We start from the raw sequence: 16804 nt of genomic DNA, 5'->3' as shown, positions 1-16804 counted from the left end.
ATATGCATAGGAAAATTTTGAATTTATGCTATGTTACCCAACAGTGGCATCCGAGCCAGGTTTTCTATGCGTAGATTCTATGCACGAGTAGAACACAAAAGTTGTGGGCGATGATTTGTCAATTTGCTTGCTGTTACTAGTCTTATTCTTTTCCGGCGGTATTGTGGGATGAAGCGGCCCGGACCGACTTTACACGTACGCTTACGTGAGACTGGTTCCACCGACAGACATGCACACAGTGCATAAAGGTGGCTAGCGATTGTCTGTCTCTCCTACTCTAGTCGGATTGGATTTGATGAAAAGGGTCCTTATGAAGGGTAAATAGCTTTGGCATATCATCGTTGTGGCTGTCACGTAGGTAAGAAGGCGTTCTTGCTAGAAACCCAAATCAGCCACGTAAAACTTGCAACAACAATTAGAGGACGTCTAACTTGTTTTTGCAGGGTTTGACATGTGATGTGATATGGCCAAAGTTGTGATGTTGCATGTATGATGTATGAGATGATCATGTTATTGTAATAGGTTTCACGACTTGCATGTCGATGAGTATGACAACCGGCAGGAGCCATAGGAGTTGTCTTAAATTTATTGTATGAGATGCAACGCCATGTGCTTACTACTTTTACTTCATTGCTAACGGTTAGCTATAGTAGTAGTGATAGTAGTAGTTGGCGTGACGACTTCACGGAGACATGATGATGGAAATCATGGTGTCACGCCGGTGACGATGATGATCATGCGATGCGTGAAGATGGAGATCAAAAGAGCAAAGATGATAATGGCCATATCATGTCACTATATGATTGCATTGTGATGTTTATCATGTTTTACATCTTATTGCTTAAAACGACGGTAGCATAATAAGATGATCCCTCTTAAAATTTCGAGAACGTATTCCCCTAAGTGTGCACCGTTGCGAAGGTTCGTTGTCTCGAAGCACCACGTGATGATCGGGTGTGATAGATTCTAACGTTCGCATACAACGGGTGTAAGCCAGATTTACACACGCAAAACACCTAGGTTGACTTGACGAGCTGAGCATGTACAGACATGACCTCGAATACAAGAGACTGAAAGGTCGAACATGAGTCGTATGGTTGAATACGATCAGCATGGAGTTGCTCACCATGGTGACTAGTCCGTCTCACGTGATGATCGGACACGGGTTAGTCAACATGGATCGTGTATCACTTAGATGACTAGAGGGATGTCGATTTAAGTGGGAGTTCATACTTAATTTGATTAAATGAACTTTATTGTCATGAACTTAGTCTAAAAGTTGTCTTTATAAATATTGTAGATGTCCAACGTCAACCTCAATTTCAACGCATTCCTAGAGAAAAACAAGCTGAAAGATGATGGTAGCAACTATGCGGACTAGGTTCGCAACTTGAAGCTCATCCTTGAAGCGGCTAAAAAGGCTTATGTCCTTAATGCGCCGCTAGGTGAACCTCCCGCTCCCGCAGCAGCCCATGACATTCTAAACGTCTGGCAAACGCGGAGTGATGACTACTCTCTGGTTAGGTGTGGCATGTTATACAGTTTAGAAACGGGGCTCCAAAGGCGTTTTGAGCAACACGGGGCATATGAGATGTTCCAGGAGCTGAAGCTAGTTTTTCAAGCTCATGCCCGTGTCGAGAGATATGAAGTCTCCGACAAGTTCTTCAGCTGTAAGATGGAGGAGAACAGTTCTGTCAGTGAGCACATACTCAAAATGTCTGGGTTACACGGTCGTCTGACTTCACTTGGAGTCGAACTTCCGGATGATGCTATAATTGACAGAATCCTCCAGTCTCTCCCACCAAGCTACAAAGGCTTTGTGCTTAACTACAACATGCAAGGGATGGAGAAGACCATTCCCGAGTTGTACTCGATGCTCAAGTCTGCAGAAGTAGAAATCAAGAAAGAGCATCAAGTGTTGATGGTCAACAAGACCACTAGTTTCAAGAAAGGCAAGGGTAAGAAGAACTTCAAGAAAGATGGCAAAGCTGTTGCCGCGCCCGGTAAGCCAGATGCCGGGAAGAAGAAAAAGAACGGACCCAAACCTGAGACTGAGTGCTTCTATTGCAAGGGAAAGGGTCACTGGAAGCGGAACTGCCCCAAATACTTAGCGGACAAGAAGGCCGGCAACGTTAAAGGTATATGTGATATACATGTTATTGATGTGTACCTTACCAGCGCTCGTAGTAGCTCCTGGGTATTTGATACCGGTGTTGTTGCTCACATTTGCAACTCAAAGCAGGAACTGCGGAATAAGCGGAGACTGGCCAAGGACGAGGTGACGATGCGCGTCGGGAATGGTTCAAAAGTCGATGTGATCATCGTCGGCACGCTACCTCTACATCTACCGTCGGGATTAGTTTTCAACCTTAATAATTGTTATTTAGTACCAGCTTTAAGCATGAACATTGTATCAGGGTCTTGCTTAATGCGACACGGCTACTCATTTAAGTCAGAGAATAATGGTTGTTCTATTTATATGAGTGATATGTTTTATGGTCATGCTCCGCTGGTGAATGGTTTATTCTTGATGAATCTCGATCGTGATGTTACACATATTCATAGTGTGAGTATCAAAAGATGCAAAGTTGATAATGATAGTCCCACATACTTGTGGCACTGCCGCCTTGGTCATATCGGCGTTAAGCGCATGAAGAAGCTCCATACTGATGGACTATTAGAGTCTCTTGACTTTGAATCATTTGACACATGCGAACCGTGCCTCATGGGCCAGATGACTAAGACTCCATTCTCAGGAATAATGGAGAGAGCAACCGACTTATTGGAAATAATACATACTGATGTGTGTGGTCCAATGAACGTTGAAGCTCGTGGTGGTTATCGTTATGTTCTCACCCTCACCGATGATTTGAGTAGGTATGGGTATATCTACTTGATGAAGCACAAATCTGAGACGTTTGAAAAGTTCAAGGAATTTCAGAGTGAGGTGGAGAATCAACGTGACAGAAAAATTAAATGTCTACGATCTGATTGTGGAGGAGAATATTTGAGTCACGAGTTTGGCACACACCTAAGGAAGTGTGGAATCGTTTCACAACTAACGCCGCCTAGCACACCGCAGCGCAACGGAGTGTCTGAACGTCGTAATCGCACTTTATTAGATATGGTACGATCTATGATGTCTCTCACCGACTTACCGCTATCATTTTGGGGATACGCATTAGAAACTGCAGCATTCACTTTAAATAGGGCACCGTCTAAATCCGTTGAGACGACACCGTATGAACTATGGTTTGGCAAGAAACCTAAGTTGTCGTTTCTTAAAGTTTGGGGCTGCGATGCTTATGTGAAGAAACTTCAACCAGAAAAGCTCGAACCCAAAGCGGAGAAATGCGTATTCATAGGATACCCTAAGGAAACTATTGGGTATACCTTCTATCTTAGATCCGAAGGTAAAACCTTTGTTGCCAAGAACGGATCCTTTCTAGAGAAAGAGTTTCTCTCGAAAGAAGTAAGTGGGAGGAAGGTAGAACTTGATGAGGTAATCACACCCCCTCTCAAACAGGATAGTAGCGCAGTGCGGGAAGTTGTTCCTGTGGCGCCTACACCGACTGTAGAGGAAGTTAATGATGATGATCATGAAGCTTCGGATCAAGTTACTACTGAACCGCGAAGGTCCACAAGGGCACGCTCCGCACCAGAGTGGTACGGCAACCCTGTGATGGAAATCATGTTGTTAGACAACGGTGAACCTTCGAACTATGAAGAAGCGATGGCGGGCCCGGATTCCAACAAATGGCTTGAGGCTATGAAATCCGAGATAGGATCCATGTATGAGAACAAAGTATGGACTTTGGTGGACTTGCCCGATGACCGGCGAGCCATAGAAAATAAATGGATCTTCAAGAAGAAGATTGATGCAAATGGTAATGTAACCATTTACAAAGCTCGGCTTGTCGCAAAGGGTTTTCAAAAATTCAAGGAGTTGACTACGAAGAGACTTTCTCTCCCGTAGCGAAGCTGAAATCAGTCCGAATCATGTTAGCAATTGCCGCCTTTTATGATTATGAAATTTGGCAAATGGACGTCAAAACAGCGTTCCTTAACGGGAACCTTAAAGAAGAGTTGTATATGATGCAACCAGAGGGTTTTGTCGACCCTAAGGGTGCTAACAAAGTATGCAAGCTCCAGCGCTCCATCTATGGGCTGGTGCAAGCATCTCGGAGTTGGAACATTCGCTTTAATGAGGTGATCAAAGCGTTTGGGTTCATACAGGTTTACGGAGAAGCCTGTCTGTACAAGAAAGTGAGTGGGAGCTCTGTAGCTTTCCTCATACTGTATGTGGATGACATATTATTGATGGGGAATAATATAGAGATGTTGGAGAGCATAAAGGCCTATTTGAACAAGAGTTTTTCAATGAAGGGCCTTGGAGAAGCTGCATACATATTAGGCATCAAGATCTATAGAGATAGATCGAGACGCCTCATAGGTCTTCCGCAAAGTACATACCTTGACAAGATATTGAAGAAGTTCAATATGGAAAACTCGAAGAAAGGGTTCTTGCCAGTTTTGCAAGGTATGAGATTGAGTAAGACTCAGTCGCCGACCACGGCAGCAGATAGAGAGAAGATGAGTTCTGTCCCCTACGCTTCAGCCATGGGCTCTGTAATGTATGCCATGCTGTGTACCAGACCTGATATAAACCTTGCCATAAGTTTGGTAGGGAGGTACCAAATTATCCCGGTATGGAACACTGGACAGCGGTCAAGAATGTCCTTAAGTACCTGAAAAGGACTAAGGAAATGTTTCTCGTTTATGGAGGTGACGAAGAGCTCGTCGTAAAGGGTTACGTCGACGCTAGCTTCGACACAGATCCGGATGACTCCAAGTCACAGACCGGATACGTATATGTGTTGAATGGTGGGGCAGTGAGCTGGTGCAGCAGCAAGCAAGAAGTCGTGGCAGCATCTACATGTGAAGCGGAGTACATAGCTGCTTCAGAAGCGGCTCATGAAGGAATTTGGATGAAGGAGCTCATCACCGACCTTGGAGTGGTTCCAAGCGCGTCGGGTCCTATGACACTCTTCTGTGATAACACTGGAGCCATTGCCATAGCCAAGGAGCCCAGGTTTCACCGGAAGACGAAGCACATCAAACGCCGCTACAACTCCATCCAGGACCATGTCCAGAGTGGAGTGATAGATATTTGTAAAGTACACACGGATCTGAATATTGCAGACCCATTGACTAAACCTTTTCCACGAGCAAAACATGATCAACACCATAATGCTATGGGTGTTCGATACATCACCATGTAACTAGATTATTGACTCTAGTGCAAGTGGGAGACTGTTGGAAATATGCCCTAGAGTCAATAATAAAATGGTTATTATCATATTTCCTTGTTCATGATAATCATCTATTGTTCATGCTATAATTGTATTAGCAGGAAACAGTAATACATGTGTGGATAAATAGATCACAATGTGTCCCTAGCAAGCCTCTAGTTGGCTAGCTCGTTAGTCAATAGATGATCATGGTTTCCAGATCATGGACATTGGATGTCATTGATAACGGGATCACATCATTGGGAGAATGATGTGGTGGACAAGACCCAATCCTAAGCCTAGCACTAGATCGTATTGTTCGTATGCTAAAGCTTTTCTAATGTCAAGTATCTTTTCCTTCGACCGTGAGATTGTGCAACTCCTAGATACCGTAGGAGTGCTTTCGGTGTATCAAACGTCACAACGTAACTGGGTGACTATAAAGGTGCACTATGGGTACCTCCGAAAGTGTCTGTTGGGTTGGTACGAATCCAGATCGGGATTTGTCACTCCGTGTGACGGAGAGGTATCTCTGGGCCCACTCGGTAGAACATCATGATGAGCTCAATGTGACTAAGGAGTTAGTCACACGATGACGTGCTACAGAACGAGTAAAGAGACTTACCGGTAACGAGATTGAACAAGGTATAGGTATACCGACGATCGAATCTCGGGCAAGTTCTATACCGACAGACAAAGGGAATCGTATACGGGATTGATTGAATCCTTGACATCGTGGTTCATTCGATGAGATCATCGTTGAGCTAGTGGGAGCCACCATGGGTATCCAGACCCCGCTGATGGTTATTGGCCAGAGAGGTGTCTCGGTCATGTCTGCGTGTCTCCCGAACCCGTAGGGTCTACAAACTTAAGTTTCGATGACGCTAGGGTTATAGGGAATTGTTGTACGAGGTTACCGAAAGTTGTTCGGAGTCCCGGATGAGATCCCGGACGTCACAAGGAGCTCCGGAATGGTCCGGAGGTAAAGATTCATATATAGGACGGATGGTTTTGGACACCGGAAGTGTTTCGGGCGTCACCGGTAACGTACCGGGACCACCGGGACCACCGACGGGGGGCAACGACCCCGGGAGGCCATATGGGCTAAGTGGGGAAGGGAACCAGCCCCTAGGTGGGCTGGTGCGCCCCCCACCCAGCTCATACGCACCAGAGAAGGGGGGAGGGGGGAAACCCTAGGCGCAGATGAGGCCCAAGGCCCACCAAGGGTGCGCCCCCCCTTTCCTTGCCCTGGCCGCCCCCCCCCCCCCCCATCTGGTGGCTGCCGCACCACCTAGGGGGGAACCCTAGGGGTGGCGCACCCCCCTCCCCTTCCTCCTATAAATATAGAGGGGTTTTGGCCATTGAGACACACCGTTTTCCCTCTCTCTCGGCGCAGCCCTGCTCCTCTTCCTCCTCCTCTCTGCCGGCGCTTGGCGAAGCCCTGCCGGGAGACCTCGTCTCTCCATCGACACCACACCTCGTGTTGCTGGAGTTCTTCCCCAACCTCTCCCTCCTCCTTGCTGCATCAAGGTGCGGGAGACGTCACCGGGCTGCACGTGTGTTGAACGCGGAGGTGCCGTAGTTCGGCACTAGATCGGAATCGCTGCGAGTACGACTCCATCAACCGCGTTCTAGCAACGCTTCCTCTTAGCGATCTTCAAAGGTACGAGGATGCTCTTACCCCTCTCTCGTTGCTGGTCTCTCCATAGGAAGATCTGAATATGCGTAGGAAAATTTTGAATTTATGCTACGTTACCCAACAAAACAACAATAATTAATTATTTAAATCTTAAACAAACACTGACATGTGGGCCAGCCACTGATAATTAACTAATTAACTTAAATCCTAATTAGTTTTAAACCGGAGTCACTGACCAGTGGTCCCACTGGTCAGGTTTGACTTGCAACGACCCACTTTGACCTAATGATGTCATGCTGATGCACTAGGTCTGTTTTAATGATTAAAACAATTCAAGAATAAGTTTAAAACTTCAAAAATACATAGAAATTAATTTGTAAATGAGATTAAAATAATTTATATATGAAAAATGATCAGAAAATCCCAAAGAATCCAATGGTGTTATTTTCATGCATGATAGAACAAGTTAAGCTAAGCATGAGGTCAAATCAATTAAAAAGAGTATATGGAAATGACTATTTGAACTCGCATTTGAAACCATGTTTCAAACGAGCTTAAAACCAAACCATTATAGATGCATTAGCTCATCCATCATATCCTTGTCATGTCATGATCATGCAATGATACGTCTCCGTCGTATCTACTTTTCCGAACTCTTTTGCCCTTGTTTTGGACTCTAACTTGCATGATTTGAATGGAACTAACGCGGACTAACGTTGTTTTCAGCAAAATTGCCATGGTGTTATTTTTGTGCAGAAATAAAAGTTCTCGGAATGACCTAAAAATTTACGGAGAATTTTTCTGGAATTAATGAAAAATACGTGCACAAATATCCACAGGAGGAGGTGAGCCAGTGGGCCACAAGCCCCTGGGCCGCGGACACCACCACCCCCCCCCCCCATGCCGCGTCGTGATGGCTTGTGGGGCCTACGTGGCGCCACCGCCTCCAAACTCAGCTATATTTATTTTGTCTCGCCCGGAAAAAAAAATCAGAGACAACGATTCATCGCGTTTTACAATACGGAGGCGCCGCCACCTCCTATTCTTCATCTGGAGGGCAGATCTGGAGTCTGTTCTGGGCTCCGGAGAGGGGAAATCGTCGCCATCGTCATCATCAACCTTCCTCCATCGCCAATTCCATGATGCTCTTCACCGTTCGTGAGTAATCTCATCGTAGGCTTGCTGGACGGTGATGAGTTGGATGAGATCTATCATGTAATCGAGTTAGTTTTGACGGGGATTGATCCCTAGTATCCACTATGTTCTGAGATTGATGTTGCTACTACTTTGCCATGCTTAATTCTTGTCACTAGGGCCCGAGTGCCATGATTTCAGATCTGAACCTATTATGTTGTCGCCAATACATGTGTGTTTTCGATCCTATCTTGCAAGTTGTAGTCACCTACTATGTGTTATGACCCGGCAACCCCGGAGTGACAATAGCCGGAACCACTCCCGGAGATGATCATAGTATGAGGAGTTCATGTATTCACCAAGTGTTAATGCGTTGGTCCGGTTCTTTATTAAAAGGAGAACCTTAATATCCCTTAGTTTCCATTAGGATCCCGCTGCCACGGGAGAGATGGACAATAGATGTCATGCAAGTTCTTTTCCCTAAGCATGTATGACTACATACGGAATACATGCCTACATTAGATTGACGAATGGGAGCTAGTTACTTATCTCTCCATGTTATAGTTGTTACATGATGAATCGCATCCGGCATACTCATCCATCACCGATCCAATGCCTACGAGTATTTTACTACTGGTCCTTGCTACGTTACTTTGCTGCTACTGTTGTCGCTACTAATGTCACTACTACTGTTACTTGCTGCTGGTGTCATTACTGTTGTTCCTTGTTGCTGCTGTCACTACTGTTGTTACTTGCTACGTTGTTGTTACCTGTTGCAATACTTTTCTGGATCCGTAGCCGGGGAAGCATTATTCTCAAGAATAGTTCCCCGTCAACGTGCTATTTACTCGCGCCATTGATACAACTAGTTAGGAATAGTCTGCCGTCAACAGATTTGTTTCTGGCACCGTTGCTATCATACCACTTTGCTAATGATACTTTGCTTGCAGACACTAATCTTTCAGGTGTGGTTGAAATTGACAAATTCAGCTGCTAATACTTGAGAATATTCATTCGCTTCCCCTTGTGTTGAATCAATAAATTTGGGTTGAATACTCTACCCTCGAAAACTGTTGCGATCCCCTACACTTGTGGGTTATCATGCATCATATTGCTCCATGTGCTATGTATTGATTTTTACTGTTTGATTCGGTAGGCTCCGCTCCACAGGATACTCAGGAGATTCCGATTGAAGGAGTGTATCCTTCCACTGATCCACAAGGCAAGCACCAATTTTGATCATCGCGATAAAATCCCATGATCTCGCTCCTACTCTCACTTATTCCATTAGGACAAAATGCTTCATATGCTTTAACTTCGGTAGCTGAACCCATTCCTTTGCATGACCTGTCATTGTCACAGTAAATAGCTAAACCTTGCAACCTAGCATACCTGGTAGTTTCTTGAGCCATGTTATGCCTTATCCTGCTATGATTCCTATGCTTAGAGTTGTGTTTGGTCTGTTTCATGTGGGTGATGAACAGGAATGAAAGAATGTGTTCTGGAGACAAAAGGTTAAATGTTGAACCTGTTTTGGTAAAGGTACCAATGAAAGGCTATGTAGGAGTACATGGCGGGTTGTTTCATTGGAACCGTTCTTAGGGACTGAGTTCTGTGTATGTAATCCAAGACTAGATGCTACCATACATTGGGACCGAAACCAATGGACCCTCTCGACTTATTAATCGTCTAATATCTCGGTCCAAGAGTTGCAAGTAGTTTCTGGTGTTTATAGCATATGTTGGAGGCCGTGCATAGTGCTGACCTTAGAGGTGGACTGTGACGCGGTAGGCAGTGGCACGGTGTACCAAGTGGCACCCGCATGGTGAGCTTGGGAACCCTGCGCACATCGTTTGGGGCCGTAGCGGAAACTTCGGCCGTACTTCCATGCGGGTTCACTCTCAAATAGGCGATAACCTGGACTTGGTATCGGTATGGTTAACGGTCGTGGCCAACTCCCTCGCTGGGCTTCCGTTTGAAGGTTGCCGAGGTGCATGAAGTGCACATGGCGATAAGTGGCGAGAGCGTGTGTGAAGAAGTACACCTCTGCAGGGTTATGATCTATTTGAATAGTCGCGTCCGCGGATATGGACTGCTTGGAAACATAAGTTGTTCATAGATAACTCTAATGGCTATTCATAAAAGTAACATGACAAGTGTGAGTATCATGGATGGCATTTCCGTAGGGAAACGGGAAAGAATCCATGATAGTGTATTGTTGTGGTGGTAGTGGACTCGTGTACGATTTAACAAAGTTTCTTCAAAAATAATTAAGGTTGTAGTATAGACTAGCCAAGAGTCAAAGCTGGCTTGCTGCATGAAACCCCACAACCCCTTTATTGATACATGTGCATGAGTAGATAGATCTGTTCTAAAGTATTGCTGAGTACTTTCATGCCCATGTTTGCTTAATAACTGTTGCAGAGAAAACCCATGATCTAGATGGTGGGTTCTATCTAAACATCGACGATGACGAGTAGTTGGTGTCCTAGCTACGATCTAGCCCTTGGATAGGGACTGTAGATAGTCAGGCTTCATGCCTTACCTTTCGACTGTCTGTACTCAGATAGCTTTTATGCTTCCGCTTGGTTTATAAGACTCTGTGTGTATGACTTGAGTGCCGGGTTATGAGACCCCTACCTATATGAACTTATTATGCAAGGCTCTTTCGAGCCTTCTAAATAAATGTTGTGTTGTTGTATGGTTATGTTGTGATGCCATTGTAGTATCTATGCATATGGAATATGTCATGCGTACGTGTGATGTACTGCGATATGTTTGGGGTTCGACACCTAGTTGTATGCCTTTAGTAGTACTCTTTACAGATAAATGCCCCTTTGTGATTCCACTGAGCCTTGGTAGCTTGCTACTGCTCCGGACACATAGGTTGGCCGGTATGTATCTTTCTTAGCTGTTGTGTGTCCCTACACGGAAATGTCTTGCAGTGTAATGGAGTCCCTGTAGCCTACTACGACTCGTCTATGTGCATTGATGACTTGCGTAATGGTGTCCTTGTAGCTTGATACGACTCGTCTACACCCCCTGATGACCGACACCTGCTTTGCTGGGTTATGTATGTATGTCTCTGTACGGATGTGCTGCTTGGGTTTATTACTAGTAATGTCGATCCAGGTTCTTCGTCGTTGGAATGCTAGCGTCAGAATCGCATACGTGAGTCAAAAGGCGCAAACGGTCCCGGCCATGGTAAGGTGGCAGCCGTGGGATTAACCGTGCGTGAGACCGCAAAGTGATGTGATGTGTTACACGCTGGATTCCTATGGCTTAGGATCGGGGTCCCAACAATCCGGGAATGGATACCGAGGAAGGAAGGTCTCCAACCTTCCCAAGACCTGGTATAAATACACATATCGTGAGGTTCGGGAAAGGATAACTTCTACTTCGACATCCAAGATGATGCAAGTGAAATCTACACCTATATTAGATCCGACCTTAGACATTGTGTAGAGATAGTCTACCAAATATCTGAAGGACACAGTATATATCTATATATATATAGGTAAATTGTTTGAGGCACCTAGGTGTCTCGGCACCTTGTTTGGGTCTAACCTGCTAATGCATTTGGTTGGAGGCAGCTTTCATAATTGTTGATTTGTTTTCTTATAAATTTGCATGCAAGACTGTCCTTATATAATGTTAAGTATTTGTAATTGTATGAAAGATAACATCAAACCTGCGCCATTTAAAGGCACTTCCCACGCATGCAAAGCTGAAATATGTGTCATGCACTTGTACATATTGGTAGGTATTATACCTAATAAAAATATGTACGTGTTGATGATATACTGATGAACCCGAGGTATTATACCTAAGGAAAATATACACGTACCATGTAAATTATAGATAATGAAAATATACATATAATTGGATATTATATATAACTGAAACTTAAGAGTATTAAATATATAAGTTCATAAGCACGATATTTCTATGTACCTGCATACCTATATGTTAAATTTATTTGTACATACTCATAAATATCGCATATCTACATATTTTCAAGGTATGTGCTTATACATTTCATGCAAGGGTATGTAGTTGTAGAGAAATACCATGAACATGCACATACCTAAAAATATATTGAGTACTTTACATCTCACATATCCATAAATATTTTCATGTATGTAGGTATTGGGTATTATACCCAACGAAAATATTTATGTGTTGGTATTGTACCTAATGAAATTATACATAAACTCAACATACCCATGTGTACGTGCTGGTAATTCAATCAATATTCATATGCATACTCTTCTATTAACAAATAGTTTTCTATTCCTAATGACTATCACATACCTACCATTTACGTCCATCTATGAAACATGGCAGGAAATAAAAGATAATTAATTAAGACACATTAATTATTGTTTTCTCTCTTCTATTACGTCTCTTAACAAGGAATGTTGACATGCCTGTTGTGTGAGGCCATATTTATAGCATTCAATGACTAACTATGTTACAATTATTTTCATTAACAGTTTTTAATGGAATAACCCATTAACAAACATACCCGTTACGACAACGCACATCTAGATGCAATCTAATGGTTGAAAGGCAAGGAGCCCGGGCACCTAGGTGCCCCAAATGATCGTCCTATTATATATATACAATAACGTGCATGTATATTTATTAACATTTATGTATTTGTAAATAATTAAAACATGTATTAATTGATGGAAAGATAATAAGAAATTAAAAGGAAAGAGTATACATGTTAACATGCATTCTTTTTTGATAGATGCATACATGCATGTACGCATAATGTGACTTGCCGACCAACGAACCTTCTATGCACAGGTGAATATCGGTCGTATATAATATCTACTAATGATATTATGTACATACATAGGTATATTTTTCTAATTATTTATTCTAGGTTCTAGCTAGTAAAAAAATGTATTTACGTGAATATGTATACCTAGTAACGAAATTATGTAATATGCATATACCTACTAATAATATTATATACATACGTAGGTATGCGTATACCTACTAATAAAATGATAAAGAAATATTTCCAAGAAATGATATACCTGCTAATAAAATAATGAAATATCTCCACGTATACATACGCAGGTATGCTGGAATGTTCCCATGCATGCTAGTCTCTTTCCTTTTTTCTACTACAAATTTCTTTCCATGAATGGTGGCCACGGGCCTTATTTATGGTATCCAATTAGTGATTAATGCATTAATACACATACCTTTTATGATAACACACATCTAAATGTAATCGGATGGTGGAAAGACAAGGAGCATGGGCACCTAGGTGCCTCATACGGCCGTCATATATATATATATACACTCGTTTGGGACATGTATGTGCCTTGGCACCTTGCCAATAAACTGTTGGATTACACTGAGATGTGTGCATGTGTTACTGGTATTAAGACTAATGGGTGAACCAATTTAGATCATTTTAGGAACAACTATTGCTAATTATTTGTTGTTATAAACAATTAATACCCACATTAGATAGGAGAGAGAAAATCAGCAATTAATGGTTCATTAAGGCCATGTATGCTCCATGATACGTGACATTCTTTCTTTGTTTCTTTCTTTCTATACGTGCACTTCTTTCATTTTTTATATGTCTTCAACATCATATACGGGTATGTCTTGAAGGCATATACATGCACTTTTTGTTAGAAAGTAATATGTTTATTTTGCTTTTTGGTATATTATTTATGGGTGTGTCCCCAATATCATTTATGATTATGCGTTCAAGGCATATACGCGTATTGTATTTTTGGGTATATTATTTGCGGGCATTTCTCCAATACCATTTACGAGTATGTATTAAAAGTAGTATATTATTTCTGGGTATGCTAGCATTAAAATTACAACATTTTAATTTTCAGATCAAAATAAGTGTTAAAAAAATTAGAACACAATACATGTATTTTATTTTGGTATATTATTTACGGGTATGTCACCAATACCATTTACGGGTATGTGTTCAAGTAATATACGTGTATTTTATTTTTGGGTATACCATCTATGGGTATGTATTCACGAAAAGTATATTGTGTTTGGGTATGTCACCATTTACGGGTACATACTCGTCAAATGATGTGAAATTCATAGTATCCAATGCATTTATGGATATGCAATGTAAGAGTACTCCATATATTTTTAGGTATGTGCAGACGCATCATACTTTACTATGAATACATATCCTTGCGTAAAATTTATGAGTACATATCCAATATTACATATGTATCATACGTAGTCACAAAGTGGGTATGATATACCTAACTTTTTTCTGAATGTATGTCTACGCAAATATGAGGGCATGGTACCAGACCAGTTTTACTATATAGCTGCACATACAGAGTGTACAATGTGTGCATGAAAATGCATGATAGAAGGAAAACAATAAAAGGAGATGTACTAATTCAGAAAATTTAAAACACTTGATTCAATCTCACATATGAAAAGTCTTGCATGCAAATACTAGAAAACAAATCAAAATTTATAGAAAAGAAACTAATGGATTGGACCGATCAAGATGCACACCCACCTAGGTGCCCCAAACAGTTTACTTGCCGTTTGGGGCACCTATCTAGGTGTCCAGGCTCCTTACCTAGATGATGCTGGATTATAATTGATTTCGTTGTTAAGATGGGTTTAGATTTTGCATGCATGCCTTTTTTATTACTTTCATATTTGTTTGCATGTCTAACTAATACATATCACTTTCATGATAGAAAATTATAATTAATTATTAACCATACTTGTTGTCATGTATAGTAGGTGCAAGATAATTTAATAAAAAAACATCATGTAACATTTTTAGCACTTACGACAGCACATACATATTTTTATTGGGTATAACACTAATGCATACGTCTTTTAGTTGTGTACAACACCAACACATACATATTTTCATTATGTATAATAATCATTAACTTGTATCACAGTCTAAGAAAATATACATGTGGTACCTCGGATACATGCATGTACCATTTATTAAAGGGTGTGTCATTTATCAGTATATATTAAAATAAAATTTACATCAAGGTATTTATATTTATGTGTATATATTTTTATTGGGTATATCATCAACACGTGTATATTCATTTGTATATTAACATTGAGGTATGTATATTCATGTCTACATTCACATTGAGGTATGCATATTTATATGTATATTTTCGTTGGATATAACACCAAAACGTTATTAAAATGTATGACATTTATGTGTATATTTTCATTGGGTATAACACTGGCATATGTATTTTTGTTTGATATAATACCCAATAACACGTATCTGTTGGGGAACATTGCATGGAAAATAAAAAGATCCTACGCTCACCAAGATCAATCTATGGAGACTAACATCTACGAGAGGGGGAGTGCATCTGCATACCCTAGTAGATCGCTAAGCGGAAACGTATATAACACGGTTCATGTAGTCGAACGTCTTCGCGATCCAACTCGCAACCCGTCCCGCAATCCCATCACAATCCGTCCCGATCTAGTGCCCAACGAACGACACCTCCGCGTTTAGTACACATACAGCTCGATGGCGTTCTTCGCCTCCTTGATCCAACAAGCGAGGACGGAGGGGTAGATGAGTTCTTTGGCAGCGCGACGACGTGGTGGCAGCGGTGGTGGTGCTATCCCGACAGGGCTACGCCTAGTGCTACTGAAACTGCGAACGAAGGAGAAAACGACCTAGGGAGAGAGAGGGGCGCCAAGGGCTTCGTGTGTCCTCTTGGGGCGCGCCTCCTCTCTCTCTGTATATATATAGGTGGAGGGGCGTGGGAAACAATCCCTCCAAGCCATAGGGCGCAACCAAGGGGGGAGGAGGTGCAATCCTAGTCCCCCTCCTTCCCTTCCATACAAAGGTGGACTTTTCACCTTTCCCAACTGCATGGGCCTTGAGGGACTTATGCGATTGGCCCAATAAGGCCACAATGTCTCTTCTCAGCCCATGCAAACCCTTGGGATGTGGTAGAACCCTTGGTAGACTTTTGGACTCGTCTGGAAGTTTCCGGAACCTTCTAGAAGCTTCCCGATACAATACCGGGAAAACCCAAAACTTTTCCAGTAGCCAAAATATGACTTCCCATATATAAATCTTTACCTCCAGACCATTCCGGAGCTCCTAGTGATGTCCGGGATCTCAACTGGGAACCTGAACAACATTCGGTTACCATCACACATAACTCACTAATATCAAATCGTCACCGAACCTTAAGTGTGCAGACCCTGCGGGTTCAAGAACTATGCAGACATGACCGAGACACTCTGTGGCCAATATAACCAATAGCTGGACCTAGATGTCCATATTGGCTCCTACATATTCTAGGAAGATCTTTATCGGTAGGACAACGATGTCAACGATTTAATCAATCCCGTATACAAATCCCTTTGTCTATCAGTATGTTACTTGTCCGAGATTCAATCGTCGGTATCTCCATACCTAGCTCGATATCGTTACCGGCAAGTCTCTTTACTCGTTCCGTGATACAAGATCCCATGGCTAGCTCTTTAGTCACATTGCTTGCAAGCTTTTTGTGATGTTGTATTACCGAGTGGGCGCTAAGATACCTCTCTGTCACACAAAGTGACAAATCACAGAATTCAACAGTAGAGCACCTTCATAGTCACCCAGTTACGTTGAGACGTTTGATACACACAAGGTACTCTTCTCGTGTCAGTGAGTGGCACGATCTCATGATCACATGAATAGATACTTGACATGCAGAAAACA

The sequence above is a fragment of the Hordeum vulgare genome, chromosome 1H (genome assembly GCF_904849725.1).
Source record: "Hordeum vulgare subsp. vulgare chromosome 1H, MorexV3_pseudomolecules_assembly, whole genome shotgun sequence".
In the NCBI taxonomy this organism is placed as follows: Eukaryota; Viridiplantae; Streptophyta; class Magnoliopsida; order Poales; family Poaceae; genus Hordeum; species Hordeum vulgare.
This window is presented reverse-complemented; position numbering follows the sequence as displayed.